Here is a 15,829-nt window from a genome sequence, read left to right on the forward strand (position 1 = left end):
TCGCTACGATTAATTCCACGGAATCGGACAGGACACCGCGACTGGAAATACACGAGACTACAGTTGAAAAGATCAAGTCCTAGTATTTGTACTACAGGTGTTGACTGTATCACTTTGGTTTAACTATCGAATGACGGAGTTCTCGGTATTGACTATTATTGATATACTGTATAAAGTGCTTACTGTTCAGCACTGTCTATCTTCATTTCATTTTAATGTAGAGACGTTAGAAGACAACAAACCCAAGAGGGTGTCTAAAAGCAAGCCAGAGACCGCGTATTAGTGGAATGGACATCATTCATCACAAGAGAAAACAATAAGCTTCATCTCGGCTTGACTGAGAATATGTGTTGAAAGAAATACTAGGCTATAGTTTCTTCCATGCATTGTTTTATCACTTAAAAAATATGTTTTCACCACTATCACATATTATTAGCTATCGTTTTACACGTAGTGGGAAATTATATAGAGTGAATGAATTCAGCCTCTTTTTATAATATTAACTACAAGGCCTATTTACGTCTTCAATCATAGTACACAGCTTATGTTTTTTATTTTTTTTTCAACATTACTTACCACAACCAAGCTAGTGTGCAATATGAAAACGCATTTTTAAATTTCAATTTTATTTCAATATTTAAGTTGTCGAATCATTTAAAAACCTATTGAAAACAGTGTAGTAACACATGTATTTGGATAAAAACAAATATCTTAATCGTTGAATCCATACTAAACTATCACTTAGAACACTTTTCATCCTGAAAGTGAAAGTTTGTAAAATATCCAAAATAGAAATTGATGATATCTCTGATAACAGTTTCAAAAGCACAACTATAGCTAATTATTCGTCATTAGCTTTTCCTTAGGTTTGGTTTAAATTAGAAATGTGAAACCTTTAACTAGACAATTCCCTGCATTGATGGAAGCTTAGTTTTTATTGCCATCATTACGGTATTTATTGTAGGTGTTAGGCAACAAGAGTTCTAACACTAGATGAGCTCGCTTCCCGCATTGACTTAATTGAAATTATAAACTTAAAAACAGAATGATTAAAGTTTTCAATGATAGTTACAAATTCGCAGTTTAGTCCAGAGGTGTATTGAATATATGTACCTCAAGACATCATTTGCAAAACATATTAAATATTGTCAGTTTTATGGAAAATAAAGTCACGTATTTTATTAATAGTTATTCTAATACATGATAATTTGTCTTTTAAAATTGTAATATATTTTAATTTATTTTTTTTTTTATTTATAAGTGACTTGTTATATTTTTTGTTGCTGGCTTTAAGAACATTATGAAACAATGAACCGAAAGGTGTAGAATAGGATATTTTTACTTTGGTCAGAATACTTGGTAGGCTTCACTATGAAAACAACGTGTTATCTCCATTTAAAGGTCCTTATCACAAGTAAAAAGTTAAACACACAACATGAAGTCAAACTTAATCTTAACTTAAACAAAGAGACGTAAAGTCAGCAATGATAAAGAGACAAACGACTCTCTTGGGGCCTCTAAATCGCCTTCATGAGAACAGCTTAAAGGAATCGTCCTTGATATTAATCTTCTCAGAAAACCCTATGAAGAACGTGAAGACTAGATCGATTTCAATTAGAAACATTTGACAAGGATAGTTTAAAACGTAATACTGTAAATTAAAATTTTGTCTAGGCTATTTCAAATATCGTCAAAAATAACAAGTGTTACACATTTGACTAATAATGCAAATTAAACTCCGATAAAAAAATATTAGACTGAATTATTAGTTGCCTTGCATAAATAAAAAATTAAACAGCTTAGGTTTTGGCATTCTTCTCCAAATGCAGGATTCCAATGCAAGGTTCACCATATACAACACATAAACGATTCTGTATATCCTGCAATCTGTTTTATTTTTTTTATCTTCTTTAATAACTAAATTACATTTGTTTAATTTTGACTATAATTCATGGCGTGATTTGTGAAATAAAACTCTCTACTTAATGATAAAAGGCACATAAACCTGTAAGATAAAAATTATTAAATTTATCAGCCAAAGAGTGTTAATATGTTTTCAACAAACTCACAACAAATTGAAGCAGAAACTAGATTTCAGCGTGGTTCGAGGGTAAAATGTAATATTAATGGCGTGGATGAAAAGGCAATTAGGAAAAGTTAAATTACCGCAAATGTTGGAGCTGATTTATTTTTTCGTTTGAAAGTTGTTTATAGTTTTTACAAAGCTGTAAACTCCTGAAAGATATTTCGACCATATTATAACTAGGATATAAATTAATAATTGAGTCTTTGTAAGATTGTATAGTTTTCGCAAAATCGTTCATTTACATCTAAAATACTTTATAAAATATACAATTTGTGGAAACAGGAACACTTGTATGTCATCGCTATTAACTGAGAAGAAAATAAAATAAACAGTATTAGCTAACCAGGAAAGACTGTTTGGAAAAATCTTCTATAACCGACTTTATTCAACGAAAAAATAATACATAACTGTATTTACTAATACTGTACGTTGGCGGTGAGTCGTAATATATTTCATAACAGAATTTTTAAATTTACTTTAAAAATATCTAGATATTTTAATCTGGTCCTGCTTTGTTTCGGTTCGTTGGTTAAAAGTGGTGTTTACTTCAGCAAAGGGAAGGGCAGAAACTCAATGATTGAACGCTGAGTTGAGATTCAAACACTTGATTTATTATGTTGAAAGAATAGATTTATTTGTTATGAGTTTACTATCAATTGAAAATATGTGCTATTTAAACGAAAATATTTTAAAGTGAACATATTTGGGAAGCGGACTCTTCAAACCCGACTAACTCATCCGTCCCCCAGGTTCGGCGGTCCTACACGTCACACGGGATAATACCTCATGTCAACAGAACAATCAGGCCACACATTCCATGCCACGATCCAAACAACCGACGCTTCCACTGACCTATTACCAATACTACTATATATTACTAATACTGGACTTTGGGCTGGTACCCATGGTACGAAAACACACACACACACACACACACACACACACACACACACACACACACACACACATATATATATATATATATATATATATATATATATATATATGCTTAATAAGTGCCCGACCATCACAACATCAACAATCTCCAGGAATGCACTAAATTAATTGGAATAAAGTTATGATAAAAGTTATGATAAAGTTATGAGTGTATAATGTAAACCTTAAAAGGACTAAAATTTAATTGGCCAAAAAATTCGCTATGGAGGGCCTATTTCAATGTAATACGTGTTTTGTTTTTGTAGGCAGTCTACGAAAGCACTTGTTGGCAGCCCCAACCACAACGCTCTCCTATAACTTATATCCAGGTAATGGCTCGTTTTATGGCTTGTTGTGAACCATAAATTACAAAACTCCTCGCCTCCCTCATATCACAATGGTCTTTACGAATTGTTATCCTTAACGAAATGCCAAACAACATTTATAAAATAATCAATTAACCACATCAATAAAGTACGATTCCTAGTGGATTTTAAATATTACAATAATACTTACAATATTAAAATACTTTATATCTCAATACGTTTATAAATGATTGTAAGAATAATGAACAAGAGTAACCAAAAATAATTGTAGGGTCACTATAGATTTTTTTTATCAGGCATATGTATTCGAAATTTTTTGAAGAATTGAATTTAACAAAGATAATTTAACCTGAGGGAAAAATGAAATATTCCCTTGATTTATTTATTTATTTCTCTTGAAAATGTTTACATTGTGTACCATTATTCTAATATTTATAGTTACATAAAGGTTTTTTTATCAAATTACACTTTAAATAAAAGTTAACTGTTGACAAATAAATCAAGACATTAAAGAAACTGAGGAAAACTACAAAACATTGTACATTTATCAGGATTATTTTTTGAATAAATTATTAAAACGGGCCAGTTAAAGAGCTCTAAGCTTTATCCAATCAACAAATCAACACCATTTTTACGCTATTCATCTCAAATCAAAATATTTCAAAGTGTTTATTTTAAAATATTCATAACGTGTTTATCTATAATATTTTTTCATAATAATAATAATACATATTTTCAAATATTTTAAATTGAATGTTAATGGTATTTTTAATATCGCTCAATATTGCAAGCAGACAACTGCATTGTACACTAGTTATTACTATTTTCCATTCTGCTTATTAGTTAATTAATCATTATCAGTAAGCTGAATTTGTTTAAATCTAATGCCTTCTCTGTTCTATACCATTTATTATATACTATCTAGATCAAGAAATATGAGGTTACTGATCAAAAGAAACCCTTGAAAATAATGAACATTGATTTTTGTCACCCCATCTACAAATCCATACAAAACGGTTATGCGTTTTAATTTTGTGCAAAGACAAGTTTTGAAAATTAAAAGATTTTTATATAACAGATTATTTGTAATAATGTAAAAGTCGGAATAGCTTTTATTAATACATTCATTTTAATTTTAAAAATCATGTCAGAAGAAAAATTGTGTTCTCCATTAGTAAGAAATGGTCAGGAAAGGAGTGAATTGCTGTTATTTTGCCGAAGACATGTCTAATTCAGTAGAGTTCCAGTCCTTAACGAATTATAACTAATTAAAGGAATCTTAATTCAGCATGTTTAGTATTCATATTATGATTAAATGATAATGTATTTTTGTGATTACTAATCTGAAATTACAAAATAATGGACATCACTTAGTTTTTCATAGAATGTGTTTAGTTGCATGGACATGTATATTATCTTGGAGCTTTATTTAAATCTTACAAATATTTTATGCTCTACGCTTAGTGTTTTATATTTCATTTCTTAATTAGTGCGAGACTACATTACATTCCTCTGTGATGAGCTCGACTGCAAGTGGCAGATCCAATCTCGCAGCTCCAAAGAACTGCTTCGATTTGTCTTTCCAGAGCCGACAGCTTTAGCAATTGGCTTAAACCAATATGGGTTTGTATTGCTCGGTTGATTATTTGACAAATTTCAAATAGATGCCACGTAATGATTTCTACCTACGACCATTTGTTTAAAGTAGCCGTTTCAGTTCATTTCTTAGAATTGAAAAGCATAGTTTGACTCATAAATGGACGAATGAGACGAATAATGGACCAATGAGGTTCAAGTATAGAGAAAGAAAAAGTAAAATTGTAATGATTGATGGATGAAATTTGTTCTAACGTGGGTCCTTTACTTTTACATACATACCAAGTTTCATAAAGATCGGATGAAAAGATTTCTGAGATAAAAATGTTTATGTAATAAATGAAAATGGCAGATATCTGGTTAACGAAGCGATTTTGTAAAAATGTTACTCTTGATTTTCTCTTTATTTTGACCCAAGGAATCACTGGGTAAATTAAGTCCATACCTTTTCGAACACCCTGTATATTGTTTTGTTTATATATTTATTTTACTATTGAAATTAATTTTAAAAAAATACCAGAGCCATATTCCATACAAAATAACACCTAAACTACTAACCTAAAGAACTAACAAACGCTATGATGTACAATATATTACTTACTTAGAGACTGTTTGGATGATTAATCAGTACTTTGAATAAGCTAACTCAGCTATCATTTAATTTCAAAGCCTTGCAAGGATAAAAGCTAGCCCGATTACTGAATTCCATGGATATGATATTGATCATTATATAATATCCATTAACTATGGTCGGTGGCTAGTCATAACTTACAGCTGTACCTGGGTAAAGCTGTCCCAAGTGTATAGTTATATATAACACTTATGTTGTAGTTAGTTTCAAACTGTAACTGTTAAGTTTATAAATATATTTTTTAACTTGAAAAGGTTTTCATCTGTAAAGATGTAAATAAAAGTTTTACAAACATACGGTTGACATTGATTATCCAATTTTGTATTAAAGGTCATATGTTTTGCTCCATTTTAAAATATTGACTTCAATTTATAGTCATTATAAGAATCATATTTAAAATGCAACAAATTTTAAAATTTGTATATTTTATTAAATATATGTAATTTGCGTGAACTGTTACATTACCATCCCAATAGCCGTCAATTATTTTGTTACGGATTTTCAGTTTAATTGCTTGATGTATTTTTAATCTGGGCAATCTAGCTGCTTACTTCAATGTGGGTCATAAAAAGGTTGCTTTCGTATCTTACAGGGAATCCTTTGGTCGCCAAGTCAATTTTTTCTGTATTCTTAAAAGATTGAAAATCCATTATAATTATAAGTGCAGGATAGTCTACTGTGGAAATATCACAGAAACAAATTGTCGTAAACAAATAAAAAGAGTCTTATAAATCCATTAAGAGGACCGTAGTTAAAACCAAATGAGGCCAGTTCCATTTAACAAGAGTGCACATTAGTTGTGCCAGTAGAACATAAAACACTGTACTATGGCGGGGTTTCATTAATCTTACTTGAAGTTTTTGTCCTATACAAATGTAACTAAATTGAGTTCCAATCCATTGGTTTGCCGTACATTTATCTTAACGTTATGTTTTAAACGGGATAAACTTTGCACACTCTTTTGAAATAGTGTCTCACTATAAAAGCTTACGCAACAAGGTTTTAAGCATTAAGCCGGTGTTGTACCTTTGTAAAATAGTTCGACATAAACATCAAATTGAATTTTTTGGGACGTAAGGGTTAATTAGATAACTACGAATAACAAAAGAATACATATTTTAATTCTTAAACATGATATATAACGGCACCTATCTGTTGTTATTAAATAACAATAGATTGTTGCCCCCCTTCAGCTAAAAATATCACCAAAAAATTATATACTACCAAAACATTATCAAGGTATAAACAAACTTTTGACTCTAAATGAGAAACCGATAAAAACGAACTTGCAAATTTTATGTATATATATATATATATATATATGCAAAATTCCACTTGGCCTAATGCTTACTGTTTCGCTTTAAAATACTGGTAATGATATTTTCTATGCTCACATTTAAAATTCATAAATTATTATTCATCTACAACACTAAGATTGATTTATACACTAAGATTATTTGTTAGAATTAGCTACATTATCGCATCCAACTTTTTTTTTCGTTACTAAATATTGTATTTACTTTATTATTTTACATCTTATGATATAACAGTTTGGCATCTGTCTCCTTTATTTATTTAAATACAATTTTAAAACACTAGTTTGCTTAAACATGTAATATAACGAAATTTGACCCCTTAATGAGAAGGTAGTAAGATATGTTTTTTTTATATTATTATTGAAATGTCGATCGCTTAGTATGCAATAAGCTAATATCCTTAAACAAGCGAACTGTATTCCCACAAAGTATTAGTATACATCAATATACATAGATAAGAAACATGGCAAATATTTTGGCTATTGATATGGGATTGAATCTCATACATGAATTGACTTCTTACAGATTTACAACTATGGAACGCAGAAAAACAAACACTCTTAAGAGATTACTTTGACTTTTGCAGTATCAAACCATTCAAACTTTTTTATCACGTTAAATGTTTGTTGTACAACCAAACTGTGGATAAGTTATGCTGAATGTATTTCGTATAGTTATTTATTTTATATAACACAGATTACAAGTTCATATATGCTTTTAAACATCAAAATATTTAAAGAGAAACACTAATTTTTACATTCAACTGATACTGATTGTATGGGGTGTTGTCACAAGGGAACTCAGGTAACTTTCCTTACATTTCGGATTCGTAGTTTGAGTCTTACTAATAAAAGCGACACACAGATAATGTTACGGTGACGATTATCTTATGAAATTTCTTTTATGAAACCTTCTAATGACGACCATATTTTACCATACACACATACCATGATTACATGAGCAGAAAATACACACAAAGGAGTTGAAAATGTGATTCAAACTGTTACAAGAAATGTAATAAAGGATAATTTATAATCGATTGTATTAGTTTTACTTACTAATTTCACAGCATTTTTCATATAATAATAAACGTATACTAGAGGACCCATGCTGCTCTGCATCGTTAAAATAAATATAATATCCGAGAAGTAATTTTTTTTTATTGAGTAATACAGTATCTTGAGCTTAACTGATTCAAACGATCGATAGCTCAAATTAAAGCCTATAACTTACTCATTATTTTGAGTCTAAAACATATAGAAAAACATGAACAAAACTGGAGCTATTGTTTTTTAAATCTTATAACCAAATAAAAAAATAATATTTATGTTGGTTGTTCACCTTGCGCTTGCTTGAAACTCGTCCGATTTTAATAACTAAAAGTCTAAATGAAACCCAGTATTTCACTGAAGGTTCTTAGACTAAAATATATAGGATTATATAATTGTAACTGGGGAAGGTAATCTTAAATTGAAGTAAGAATTAGAAAATAAATCAAATTATTTGTTTTGGTCGAGTAATAATCGAGTAGGTAAATATTTATAAATAATTCGAGACCTCAATCATGAAAATCGGTCGGGTAGAAGAGCCAAACGAACTCAGAAAAAACCAAATTTAGCTCCCTTAAGGAATACATGGGAGCAAATTTTGTTTACGTATATGCCGAGAGGGATTATAGATGAATATATGCCGATGCTTGATGGCAAATCTGTGCTTGCATACCTTCAATTTGAGACCTCAATCATGAAAATCGGTCGAGTAGAAGATCTAAACGAACTCGGAAAAGAAAACCCAATTTTTTTTAAATATATAAGATTTTAATAAAACATATAGATCCTATATCTGTTGTCATATAAACGTATCGACATCACCGCTTTTATTGACGCAAGAGTGTTAGTTTTAAGGCTATAGGTAAAGTTAAATATAATTGTTTTTAAGAATTTAATGTAATAATAACATCATTGTGGATGTAGCCTCCGGATTGCCAAATAATATTAAAAAGGTTTAAATACCTGCTATCAAGCAATCCATTTAATTGCAGTTGCAACTAGTTTCAACTCCTATGTGGAGTCATCATCAGGCGGTACAAGGACTTCTTCTTTCTTCATATGAAGAGCGTCATATTTAACACGTAAAAATAAATAAACATTTACACACGACACAAAACACGTTACGGACACGATCGTAACTGATCAGTAAATGTTTCGTGTCCGTAACGTGTTTTGTGTCGTGTGTAAATGTTTATTTATTTTTACGTGTTAAATATGACGCTCTTCATATGAAGAAAGAAGAAGTCCTTGTACCGCCTGATGATGACTCCACATAGGAGTTGAAACTAGTTGCAACTGCAATTAAATGGATTGCTTGATAGCAGGTATTTAAACCTTTTTAATAATAATAACAGTGTATCCTATGGCTTTTGATGAAACGGTTTATACAGTTAGTAATTTATAGAAACTAATTATTTTCAGATTATATTTATCATGCCTTGTTCTCCCCGGGTTTTTCACTACTTATGTACTTAAAATTTTCTTATTTTATTGCAAAAACGGTTAATCTGTTGTAAATAAGTAGTTTCTCAGTTGGAAGTTTGGTGTCACCTATGAAACATTTAGTTTTTCGTCCATATAGCTTACGCTACACTATAAATCACTCAGTATGTATTATTTAAAACTACACTATTATTTACACTAATGACTACACTATTACACTATTACACTATTATTTACACTAGTGTATTATTTACACTAATGATTGAAATCTGATGTAGTTATACTATGAAATAAGTTGGTATTTCAGGTAAAGTAAACCATTTTTAAACAATTCAGTGATCCAGTGGCTGACTAAAAGTTGTGATAACATTTTCTGGTGTTGATAATTAACGACGAAAATCAATAATATCTAACTCATACGAATCAAACAAGTTATTAAAGACAAACTGTGTGCAATGTAATACCATAGATAAAAGGAATAGACAGTCTACTCCTCTTATCTATGCCAATACATTATTTGCTAACATCAATTTTACTTTCTATTTATTTGCATAGTTCATCAAGCAAAAATCTATCCTTTGAACAGTATTTTTCCCTTTTAATCTGTACAGTGACGTATAGCTAGACATGGTTTAAATGAAATTTTTCCTGGATTTATGGTTATGTTGATTTAGTCGTACGTATTTACATCGACTTTGGAAATCAAATCAGATTATCATTTGTCACAAATTTAAACTAAAAAAAAAATACAAACTACTATACAACAGTTAGTTTATTGTTTTCAAGATTGTATTTTCCAAGAATATCAAGAGAGGAGAAACAAAATTTTGAAATTGAAAATTAAAGTATGGAAAACCTTTGATTTATTTGCATCGATATTGAATAAAAACAAGATCGTTGCGTCCAAGTTATCAGATGGTGCTTTGCATATACAATTTCCATTTGGCGTTGAATTTATATGAATTTGTTGAATCCACCATCTTGACTTAATCATGTTTGTTCTCCTTTTAAATTTTCTATATAGTATATTCATAATTTATATGAGATTTAAAATATATTGTCTTTAGAATAACAGTTTTTTGTGTGAAATTCAACTAAAATTTATAAATTACAAATTCTTCAATACTAAGCCAAAGTGGCACAAATGCAGCTCTTAATAAACCTTTATAACAAATTACTTTCTCTGAATAAACCTTTAATACAAATTAAATTCTACGACGGAAAATACATTTAACTTTCGGAAAGCAAGTGGGTCTAACTAACAGTAAAAGTTATTAAAATCCATTATATATCACACCTACATTACGGTCAACAGAGCTATCTAATTGGTTATTATTTTAAGCAAGTCTATTGATAAATTCCAACTGGTATATAATCTTTATCTTTATTTACCCTTTCCCCCTCTATAGATATATTTATAAAAGAGGAAGAAATATAACCAGAGTTTATGCTAATGATATCCATATCTTCTGATAGGGCAAATCACCAGTTATTTGCACTTTTACCAACGCAGGATCAAAAGGTTCTTCTTACTCATTATTTTGTACACAACATGCCTTTCTTTTTTCCAGCTTTAAGATATGTTTTAGGGGTATAGTACCAGACCTGTTAGTGGAAACGAAATAGAAAAATAACCTAATTGTTTATATATTTGTTATAAATATATTTAATGTAATAAACTGCAGTTATTGCCACCTTATATGTAGTTTTTGGTACTATCAGGATCAGTTATTGGCACCGCATTTTAACAAGTGTTTAAAGATAAGCAATAAAACAGTCTGATAAATTATACTAGATCTGATAATCACCCAGTGGTCGAAAACTTGACCAAAACTATGTGATAAAATCAAATAAAATCAAATCAAAAATGCCTTTATTTAGCAAGCGTTCCTCAGTATAAACTGCTTTACAGGATAACTCTTGTCAATTAACTAATACTAGATAAAACTAATAACAGAAAGTGATGCACAGACTTCTCTATTTTCACCTCACGCTGTAAATAAAACATGTGATAGGAATTTCTTTCATTTTTTTTATTTTCTGTTTATATTTCGTCACCAGCATGGCAACTTATAGGCACATGTAATTTTCTTTTTATTTTAAATTAATTTTTTGTAGCTATTTTAAGCCTATTTTAATTTATAAATGGATTTCACACATCTATAGGAAAATATCTTTCGAACAGTATGCATAGATTTTCCTTGCGATGCACACGAACTGGGAAAAAAGGTTTTCAAGAAAAATCATTGCCTATTTATATATAGGATGGATTCTCTATGATCTAGTTTTTAGTAAAATATAATAAACTAATATTTTTAACTATCTAATTATAACAAGTAAACCATTCTGATATGGCCATGTTTAAAACCTGGTACTGATAATTTTACAAAGATATAAATAAACTTATATTAAGTATAAACTACAACTAGACTATAGCTAGAAAATAAGCCTATCGTCCATTTGACCCTCTTTGGCTGAACTAAACATTCTGAGCCAACGCCTTAGTTTTTGCCTAAGCTATACGTGAATAACAGTCGCAATACAATACTATACTTTGATACTGAAAGAAAGAACGATCTTTATAATAGCCTAATTTTGCAATGATATAGGCCAAACATAAGGAATATTTTGTTAGGCAATTAGGATACTCGATTAAATTATGTCAAATTCAAATGGGTTCAATTGTCATGCCAATAACCCTAGTTTTTGGCAGTGCCAGATCCCACTTTAAAAACAGTGTTTAAAATTAGCATGCCTACAACTCAAGGTGTTGGCACTCTTTGAATGCCCATAACTCCAGAGCACTGCCAAATTGTTACCAATAATTGTAATTAAACTTAACAAGTAATCAGTCATTGGAACCCCCATGAATACAATATTTTAAGATTAGGAACGAAAACTTGATAGGTTATGTATATAACGATCCTTTACAAACTATAATTTAACACATTATTTCGTAAAACTATATGGTTGAGTAAATAAAATAAAATATATGTCTTCTTGCTGTTTTTATTAGACACTAGGCTGGATTTGGTGTTATTGGACATGATTTGATTAATTTATACTTCCAGCCAAACCCACACAAACTGTGAAACAACTGATCAGTGGCCATGTGCTATTCCAAGGGCATCAATTGAGGAACATAAGGCACTGCCTTTAGAATAGTTTTGGAAGCTTAACTGTATTATAAAAAATAATCAAATCTACGGTGCCAATAGCTAGTAGGTTCCAATAATACCTGTCTTTACCCTAAGTGCATTGAGCTAGGAGCACTTTAGAATTTATTTCCCTAATGTTTGTTTGGAGTTTTCTAAGAGGTCAGCTATTTCTTTAAATGTACGAGTATTTTAAAGAAACGACGTGACAACGTCTAAGCAAAGTGATTTAGCTAGAATTTTTACATACTTTAACTAATTGCAGCATCATTGCGTTTAAGAGTAGCTTGTTATTTAGAAATACAAGTACACGTTATGATTTCATTAATAAATATTTATTCAAACATCATATTATTAATTGAAGTACTTTAAATTTACAAATATTAATATTGTATAAACTTTACACATAGCTTTGAAACAACTTTATTGATTCTAAATAGAATTTCAAACCTTTAACCTTTGACTATTGAATTCAAACGAATGCTTTAAAGTTTTAATTTCGGTAGCTAAAATGGGTAATTTCAGGTGGACTTATTTAATGTGCACTGTTATATTATATTATTTACTTTCTGTTTGAAGGATAAATTATTACTTTTAGTTCGTTATATTTGAAACTAATCTTCAATTCGTACATATTTTCATTTCTAACCTTTGATACCTTTACACTTCTTCCTGTATTAAATCAAACAAAAATCATCATAAAAAAGTTAGACTGGTAGTACAGTGCAACTGTCTAACATCAACTTCAAAAATTTTCGACACCAAACTGTGGGTTATGAAAACAGAATTCAAAGACATTTAATCAGCAAAGAACATCAAAAAGGCCAAATACTTTACTATTTTCTATATTTCTAAAAGGTCTTCCCAGATTATTAAGCCCACAAAAATATAGCACGTTTTGAAAACATTGTGTGCATTTACGTTACAAGAGGATATTGCTAACATTCCCCCTCTATTGAAAATATTGTTCTATAATATTGTGTACGTCTTTAAATTAAAAGAACTTTGTTGATCCTAAAAAAGTAAAAACTCATAAAATGTAAACACAAATTTAATTTTTACAATATTTCACAGCAAACGTTGTCTTTGCTAAATAGTTACGTTAACCAATCTAAGTACCGTGTTGCTCCGAATAAAAATTATTATTATATTATAACTATAAATATTAATGTTACCATTTTATTGTTACAAGCTGTATCGTGCGGCACTAATCTATCATTTAAAAAGGTCTTAGGTCGTATAAAATTCCGTTTATTACTAAACACATGGTAATGGGTAACCATAAAGGAATAATATCAGTAAAGCTTAGTAGGAATCATTTCCAAATACTTTAAAACCAATCTCAATTTCTAGGGTATCTTGCAATAGAAACAGTCTAATAAAGTAAAGTACTACATAACAGATTGAATATGATTGTGGTGAATTTCAGATTGAAAGATTATTTACTATACATTACATTTAGAATGTAAAGATTTTTACGAATTAATCAACATTGTTATACATCTGGTCACGTTATTATTCGAGAATACGCTGACGGTAAAAACACTGTTATTAACAACGTAAATTCTATTTTAATTTCCAAACCTAAAGTGTATTCTTTCAAAGTCCCATGTTGGTTTGATGCAACCAGAATGTAGATAGATCAAAGATTCCGGCCAAGATGAAAGTTCTCAAATTTTTCAAACACTTTTGCTTACAGCTTATATTGAGGCACAATCGTGTTAAATTGGATGCTACTCACCCAATCTTTAGATTAAAATTATTGCGATATAATTACGTTGTAATTGCGACAAAAATATCTACTTCTTGCTATACACCTTGACTTGAAGTAACAGCTAAGTCATGATATCATTACAATTTTAACAAAAAAGGTTTTTACGCCACACTACACTCTTTTAACGAACTTCCCACGCAAGGAGTCCAGAAAACATCTGTTGGCCACCAGCTTAATCAAATCGGGTTTTATTACGTAACTAGTGGCCTGTAGGGGCCATAGCCCCTAATTTAAACTACAATAAAAAAAACCATGTATGAAAAGACAAATATTCTAAATATATTTTTAAAATGATAAATTTTATGTTAGTTAAAATTAACAGTGTTTCTTGTTTTAAATCTTGGGTTTCCTTCCGTTGGAGTCGTATATTAGTTGCTTCTGATGTGCCAATGAAAAAAAAAAATACCGTAATTATTAAATCAATAACACAACATATTAACAAATAGAAACGTGCACACGGTTTGGCCTGAGCCCGGAGAACGACGAATCAGAGCTGAAATCATACAGCCAAACATTGCACATCTTTTCCAGTTTAAAATTGAAGATTTGTTTTGTAATCTTCTGTTATAGTTTCCATTTTTAGAACCAAATGTAAAGGTTAAATTATTATTAATTATTATGAAGGCCCCCCATCATAATAATAATAAGGCCCCCTATTTCGCGGTAGTAAGTCATAAATATATCTATGAATTTGTCCCTGAATTTTAAAACAGTAAGGCCCATTTCCCGGAATCTCTTTTTGTGTAGCGGAAAGCAACGCAAAAGCCTTTGCACTGTTGTATTGCCTTATGTTTCTTATGAAGTTTGAAGTTCGAATCATGTAAAAACGGTTCTTTTAGTTCGTAATTTACTTGTGGTTGTGGCATAGTGCGCCACAATACATGCAAGTGCTGTTAAGAGGACCTAGATTGTGAGAAACAACACTCAACTCATTTTCCAGCGTTCTTCTGAAGGCAGGTTGTAAAACAGCTTCTGGATTTCTTTCACAGTTAGGCCCTACATGACAATCTCTTTCAGCATTTCTTAAATCTGTTGAATTCCTGGACACTCTTCCACGACTTGCAGGTCCCTACCCTGTATAGTTACTTCACTCGTTATAAAAACGGAAAACAAAAAAATTAAACAAATACAATTAATTCATTTCGAAACATTATTTACCAACATGGATTTTCGGAATAAATGTAAACATTGCAAATAAATAAGTAACAGCTGATAGAATGCAAACGTTTTCCAGTCCCCATGTATTTCTTATGGTGGATATTTTACGTTATATCTCGTTTTCTGGTAACTTTATGGGAATTCTGCTATTTTTCCCGAGTCCCTGGGGTCAAGACCTTTAATTTAAGACCCCTCCCACTTTTCTGCGACTTACCAGGCGTCCACAATTTTCTGGTAAAAATTTGGTCTTACAGAATTATATATATAGATACTGTACTCGTACTGTAATGAGTTTTTACCGGACACCAATCAGCTGATTAAATTATACTTGGAAATGAGCGGTTATAAACAAAAACATA

The sequence above is a fragment of the Macrosteles quadrilineatus genome, unplaced genomic scaffold, assembly GCF_028750875.1.
Source record: "Macrosteles quadrilineatus isolate MER2022 unplaced genomic scaffold, UCM_ALF_1.0 Scaffold_6__1_contigs__length_79288215, whole genome shotgun sequence".
Taxonomy (NCBI): domain Eukaryota; kingdom Metazoa; phylum Arthropoda; class Insecta; order Hemiptera; family Cicadellidae; genus Macrosteles; species Macrosteles quadrilineatus.